We start from the raw sequence: 7,409 nt of genomic DNA, 5'->3' as shown, positions 1-7,409 counted from the left end.
GTAAACTTGCTAAAATTTACGAGTACAGGCACTGGCAGCGAGACTAGATGTCATGATGGATACCCCGCCCACTCATCCTTTCGTGGCGTCGATGTGAGGTTCAGTAGGACCTGAGAGCAATCACCCATCCAACTAGCATTTCTATCGTTTTGCCTCACGCACACACACACACACACACACACACAGTATCCTTGGCGCCCAGTCCCCCCGAGCCTCGCACAGATAAGCCGAAGGTAACAAGTTTCCGTCTCTCCCTGTCAGTATTTAGCATAATTTCTAGGGTTTTCCAGGTGTTTCCAGGTGTTTTCCTAGATGCGGAGTAGGGGGTGGTGGAGGGGGGATTTGGAGTATGAGGGGTATGGAAGAGGAGGAGGAGGTACGGAAAGGAAAAGACGAGGAAAAAAAACTTTTTGGCAACATATTATTATTTTCCTTTTATTGATGGAGTTGTCATTGTTTTGATATTTAATTTATTAATAGAAAGACATACTAAATTATAAAATATAATAAGATCTGTTCTAGCTGTGCTTTTGTTTGTCGACAAAATAACAACTTCTTCACTTTATTTAATTTCACTTTTTCTTACCGGCACGCGTAGGTTTGCATTGGTATTTAATTTAAGACTTAAAAAAATATAAGAAACATGTACCAAGTAATAACATCCAATAAAATCTAGTCTCGCAGTTCGAATTTTCAAATTTAGAATAAGTTCGGTACTGGATATGAAAAATTATTCTCTTTATACGATGAGGAATTGGTGTTTTCTTTATTTATCTGGAAAGTAAAAAAAATTTTGTATTTAGAATCTGTAATATAATCTAGTCTGGCTGTGTTTCCTTTCTCGATATTATTGTGTTTTTGTGGTACCGTTCTTAAAAGTTACAGATTGTTTTTTGGAGTTTTCGTTATTATTACTGAGTTCGGTAATGTTTTTATATTTTGTGTATTAGTTAAAGTAAAGAGTAAGTCAGAAAATGTAGTGCATTCCTGTCTGGGCGTCTTCTTTCTTTTCGCGATTTTCATAATGAATTACGTTACGTAAATATAAGCTTCGAGACGGCCATTTTCCCTGCCTCCCTCTCTGTCTGTACATCAATATTCAGCTAAACTCCCCAGTGTTTCCAGACTTGAAGTGAAGAAAAAAGAGAATTGACCACGGAAATAGATAAACAACCCCAAAAGTGCCTCAAATAAGACATTGAGTAGTGCCCCGTTCAGAGCGCACACTCCGAAAACGCGACGTCATCAGACCTTTCCCCTTGGCCGCCACTGTGTGTGTGTGTGTGATTCACACACACTGCTTGTCACCCAGCAAGCCGTTCCCCTACGGAAAGAGCTCAGACTGATCTTCGGGTAGGACTGTGTGTGTGTGTGTGTGTGTGTGTGTGTGTGTATTGCGCTACGTAAATATAAGGGCTGAGCGGCACATTTTCCCCTGCCTCCCTCCCTGTCTGTACATCAATATTTTAGCTGAACTTTCGGGTGTTTTTAGATTCAGACGTGAAGGAAAGCCAGAGTGAACCATGAAAATAGATAAATAACCCAAAAATGTCTCAAATAAGTTGAAGGATTGCAGGCCCGTTCAGAGCCCCCACCATGAAAACCCTCCTTCTCCCCAGCCTGCTCCTCCCTGCCCTCTCCCAACCCCGTGCCTGTGTCACTGCCCACCACTTTACCTCTCCTTCCTCTGCCCTGTGTGTGTGTGTATGTGTGTGTGTGTGTGTGTAATAGGATATTGTAACTTAACGGTACTAACATTTCTCTCTCTCTCTCTCTCTCTCTCTCTCTCTCTCTCTCTCTCTCTCTCTCTCTCTCTCTCTCTCTCTCTCTCTCTCTCTCTCTCTCTCTCTCTCTCTCTCTCTCTCTCTATCCTCCTCCTCCTCCAGTCCTTCTTCTAACACATCCGTGACAAAATTTCTTAGCTTTTTCCACACCTATTGGTGGAACTCCTCCAATTTCCTCCACCACTTCACTTTCCTCCATCTGCCCCAGACCTTCCTTCATCCCCCACCCGTCTCACCTCAGCCAGGGGGAGGCAAGGGAGGCATTGAGAAGGAGAAAAGTGAGGAAAAGTAGGAGGGAGTGGGAATATGACATGGAGGAAGGATTAGAGAGATAGACTGGCTGTGTGTGTGTGTGTGTGTATTATGAGTGTGATAGTGTGGTGCTAATAGTAATAGTGGTATTGGTAGTAGTGGTGGTGGTGGTGGTAGTGATCAAGTGAATGGAGAGAGAGAGAGAGAGAGAGAGAGAGAGAGAGAGAGAGAGAGAGAGAGAGAGAGAGAGAGTTAGACACTCAGCATATGAAAACTAGCAAATTACAGACGAGTGGTTTGGTAGTTATGTCATTTGAAGGAAGACGCGTCACCTTGTTTTCCGCCGCACACCCCTCGAGGGTCGCGTGGCCTTGCCTGGTGCTGAGAAGAGTTTATCGTGCAGCAGACGTGAGCACATTCATGAATCTCGTGATGTCTTTTGTCGCGCTGTGATGTAAATCCGGAACATGTTTGCTCGATGGTCACAAACGAGGGAAAACAGGTTGACCTTTGTGTTCTGTGGTGGTGTTTTCCCCATGGATCGCTGCAGCCACACGTGCCCTCAGTCACCGTGAGTGCCGGATGTGTGCAAGCAGCAGCAAGCAGGAGGGGGTGTGCGGCAGCCTGGTCACCAATTGTCCCACGTTGTGCTGCCAGTGCGATGTAACCTTCCATCCTTCGTGAACGTTTTAAGGCAGCGGGGCGTAACAAAAAGAAGGTTTGTGCAGTCCAAACATATCACTCACAAAACGTAAACATGAGGTGTCCCTCCCCTGTAGTGGGCGTGGGGTGGGTCTCCCCATCCCCGGGGTGCGTGGGGCGGGCCTCTCCATTCCGGGGGGCGTGGGTGTGGGGTGGGCCTTCCTGCATCGTCACGGGAAATATGCAAAGCAGGTCTTGTGGTATTCATAGCTGGATGTCAGGCCGGGTGCGTGCACGTCCCTGCCGAGCTGCCCGTGGGGGAGGAGAAGGAGGAATACAAAGGAATACAAAGGAAAGAACAGACAGCAACAGCCCTACTGGGCCTAACGAGGCTGTCTGTGTGTCTATTCTACCACTACCACTACAGATTCTAAGAGTTAGAGGATGGAGGACACTAGAGATCAAGGAAGGAAAAACAGGAGAGTATAGGGAGGAGGAAAGGCTAAGATGTGATAGGAAAGGATGAAAGAGAAATTATACTATTCACTACACTAACTAAAAAACATTTTATGTAGGCGCAAAGTACGTTATATGAGGGGTTGCTGCGAGGTGATTGTCCAACCTTTGTTTAAAAGTTTCTATTGTGTTACTATCGACAATATGTGCTGGGAGAGAGTTCCAGACATTTACAATTCTATTAAAGAAATAATACTTAGCCTCGTCTGATCTGAAACGCTTACCTATAATCTTGTAGCCATTATTTCGAGTGGTGTTGGAACTGTCAATGATGAGATAGTTGTTTACATTTACGTTATCAAAGCCCCGACACATCTTAAACAATTCAATTAAGTCACCTCGCATTCGCCGTTTCTCTAAACTGAACAAGTTGAGTTCCCTCAAGCGCTCCTCATAAGGCTTGTTCCGCAGTCGTGGGATCAACTTGGTAACTCTTCTTTGGACTCTCTCCAGCTTGTCTATATCTTTCCTGTAATGGGGTGACCAGAACTGGACGCAATACTCAAGTAGAGGTCGGACAAGTGTATTAAACAATGTGAGAATTACCCCTTCTGATTTGAATTCGAAAGTCCTACCAATAAACCCAACCAATTTATTTGCTGTTTTAACTACTTCCGAGTAGTGTTTACTTGACTTGAGGTCTGAGGTAATTATAACACCCAAGTCCTTTTCCTCCTTAACCTTAAGAAGCTCGGTACCGTTCATTAAGTAATCAGTGTGATCGTTGTTATTACCAATGTGCAACACTTTACATTTATCTACATTGAAGCTCATCTGCCACTTGTCTGACCAAGTGGCTAAGTGGTCAAGATCAGATTGTAATTTTCTTTTATCCTCAGACGTGACTACTTTATTCATTATTTTTGTATCATCAGCGAACTTAGATACTTTGCAGGTGAGACCCTCATCGATATCATTAACGTAAATAAGGAAAAGAACAGGGCCGAGCACTGATCCCTGTGGTACACCACTTAGAACTTCTCGCCAGTTTGAAAATTTACCATTTAAAACAACGCGCTGTTTTCTCTCAGACAGCCAGTCTTCAAGCCAATTGAGAAGTTTTCCATTTATACCATGTGACTTCAATTTAGCTAGTAGCCGCTTATGGGGAACTTTGTCAAAAGCTTTTTGAAAATCTAGATACACTATATCTACTGCCTTTGTTTCGTCGTACATGGTGAAAACATCATAAAAGAAATCAAGCAGATTAGTTAGACAAGAACGTCTGTTTCGGAAGCCATGCTGCGAGTCATTGATTAAATAATTTTCCTCTAGAAAGTTCACTAAATTATTGCGAATTACTGTTTCCATTAGTTTACATACTACAGATGTAAGGCTGATAGGTCTGTAGTTACTTGGAAGTGAATTATCGCCTTTCTTTTCTATAGGGGTAACGTTAGCTAACTTCCAATCCTCGGGAACCTTACCGCAGTTAAATGATTTGGTGAAAAGCAACGAAAGGGGCTTACAAATTTGGAATTTAGTTTCTTTCAAGACACGTGGTGCAATACCATCTGGGCCGGGGGCTTTGTCAGTTTTCATCTTATCAATTACTTTGATTATCTCGTTTTCATGAAAAACGCAGACACTTAAGGGGGTTATGTTGTGGAGCATAAGGAGTGGTTCGGGGATTGTATGAGTATTTTCCTCTGTAAAAATTGAAGCAAAATAATCATTCAGTGTGTCCGCGATCTGAGTTTCTCCGGTGACAAAATTACCGTTATCTAGTGTAATGTGATTAATGTGAGATGTAAGGACTTTTTTATTTCGAACGTAACTGTAAAATTCTTTGGGATTGGATTTAGCAATGCTTGCAATATACATTTCTAGATTTTTCTTACTGTGTCTAATGAGCTTTTTTGATTCGCGTCGGAGTCTGTCGTATTCTAGTTTATCAGCCTCATTCTGAGAGGACAAATATTTACGGTAGGCACGATTTTTCTGCAGTAGTTGTGACTCAATCTTGTTTGTCCACCATTTAGGTTTATTTCTCTTGCATGGACGTCTTTTACGCATAGGGATACATGTCTTCACAGCATCTTCTAAAATGTACTTAAATTTCGCCCATGATTCCTCAATGTTACTTTCGCCAAGTTCAGCGTTCCAATCTGCGACAGAAAGAATTTACCTGAGTCTGTCGTAGTCTCCTTTTTTATATATGAAAACTTTTTCGTTGCTAACAATGTCCTTATATGCTTGAAGGCTGATGTTAAAGGAGACAATCTTGTGGTCACTTGTACTAAATTCAGGACCAATATTAACGTTAGATATTAAGTCATCGTTTGTTGAAAGAACAAGATCTAATATGTTGTCACCTCGTGTGGGTCCTTGAACGTGTTGCTTTAGGGAACATTCTAATAAATTATTATACAAGTCGTGACCAGAGTGAGAGTTAAGTGGATTTCCCCATGAGTTAACAGGTAGATTGAAGTCTCCACAGATGACTGTATCAAAAGTGTTACTTATTTCAGTGATTTGATCTTGTAAATTCTCATCAGAGGAAACATTGTGAACCGGAGGCCTATAAATAAGACCTATAGCAGTTTTCTTAGAACGTACTCTTAAATGCAAGAAGACTGAATCTATATTGTTAATCTTTTCGGTTTTTAGTATGGTTGGCTGAAGACTGGCTTTCACATACAGCAATACACCGCCACCTATCCTGTCTTTTCTTTCACTGCCGAACATTTCATAACCTGGCAAGTTGTATTCCACAAGAAAGTCTCTGTTTGCAGAGTTCAGCCAAGATTCAGTAATACCAATAATGTGGTAGTTTTCTACAGCTGCCAGGGTTTCTAAATCTGAAAATTTATTTCTAAGGCTGCGAGCATTGATTAGGCAAGCTTTTATAGTGTTGCACATGGAGGTTGGGTTGCGCGAGGAGGCTACTAAGAGCCTGGGGCTACACGATCTTGCTGGTCGTTTTTTGGTCTGAAAATAGAAACTTTATTACTAAGGAGTCTGCCAAGTCGTGCTGCTCCAATTCCATTTAGGTGTAAACCATCCGGCTGAAATAAAGAAGGTTTATTATAAAAGTTGTCCCATAGATTAACAAAGTCTACACCTTCCTCTGTGCAAAGAGAACGGAGACGGCTGTTAGTGCTGAAGGCTCTGTTGTAGAAGACAGCCGGTGCCCTGATGCGGGGGAGGATACCTGAAACAATAATGTTATTGGATTTAGTTTTGAAGCGCTGTATCATCTTCTTGAACTTTTCCATGAGCTCTTCAGACCTAGTGTTTTCAACATCATTTGTACCTGCGTGAGGAGGAGGAGAGAGGAGGAGGAGGAGGAGGAGGAGGAGGAAGAGGAGGAGGTGGAGGTAGGAGGAGTAAGAGGCAGGAGAAGGAGTTTGCATCGAATATGACAGTGTCTCTTCTTAAGTTAAAATAAGAGCATGAAGCTTCCATTGCAAAGAGATAATGAAAGGCAGGGCGTGGCATGGAGCGGCAGGAGTGGCGGGGGAGGACGGCGGAGGCTTCTTCCTATGCGCGCGGTAGCTGTAAAATAGAGAACCTGAATATGAAGATGGGAGACAGAGTTAGATTCTGATGAACCTTGTACGGCGAAGTGTTCGATGATGCGTGTTATGTGCTGAAGACTTGAAAGGTCCGTGGAGGCGTGGCTAACAGTGCGGTGGTGGCGTGGTTAGTGCAACAAGGCTTCGTGGCGGCTGGCGTGTTGAGGTCAGTGGTGGTGATTATTAGTGTAAAGCTCCTTGCGGTGTTAGCGAATACTGCTGGTGAGTGTGGTGAAACGATCTTGGCGGTGTGACGATGGTGGTGAGGTGTGGAGTGAGTCTCATCGTCAAAAGGAAAGGGACAGAAAAGAAGAAAAAGATGCTGTGAAGTAGAGGACAACTTTTTCTTAGGAAATGTGTAACTTTGGCTGCGAAATATCCTCAAGAATTTGAAGATCCGTATTTTTGTCTTGTGGCGGGAAGTGTTGAAGGAAACCAACCTGGGAAACTTGAAGGAAACTCTGGTGAGCTTGAAAGATTCCATGCCACGAAGAAAGTGAAGAACTTTTGAAGGAATTAGATGCTGGAGACAGCTGGAAATGGAAAGAGGAAACTTGGAGTGTCTATCAGAAAAAAAATGACAGACAGACAGACAGACAGAGAGAGAGAGAGAGAGAGAGAAGAGAGAGGAGGAGAGAGAGAGAGAGAGAGAGAGAGAGAGAGAGAGAGAGAGAGTGAGAGAGAGAATGTGACGGAA

The 7,409-nt window shown here is 43.1% G+C and overlaps 1 protein-coding gene across 3 annotated transcripts in view; it reads left to right on the top strand.

Moving 5' to 3' along the window:
* Positions 1-597: 597 nt before the first annotated feature.
* The window catches only part of LOC135098912 (ankyrin repeat domain-containing protein 23-like), a 51,277-nt gene continuing 44,465 nt past the window's right edge, over positions 598-7,409 (top strand). For 2 of the 3 annotated variants that reach the window (XM_064001332.1, XM_064001329.1), the window contains exon 1: positions 598-1,353. The gene's annotated coding sequence lies outside the window, so the exon portion shown is untranslated. Of the gene's footprint in view, positions 1,354-2,456; positions 2,755-7,409 lie in introns of those variants that run through there. The other variant, XM_064001330.1, reaches the window with a different exon arrangement.

Source organism: Scylla paramamosain, unplaced genomic scaffold (genome assembly GCF_035594125.1).
Source record: "Scylla paramamosain isolate STU-SP2022 unplaced genomic scaffold, ASM3559412v1 Contig92, whole genome shotgun sequence".
Lineage (NCBI taxonomy): Eukaryota > Metazoa > Arthropoda > Malacostraca > Decapoda > Portunidae > Scylla > Scylla paramamosain.
This window is presented reverse-complemented; position numbering and strand designations above follow the sequence as displayed.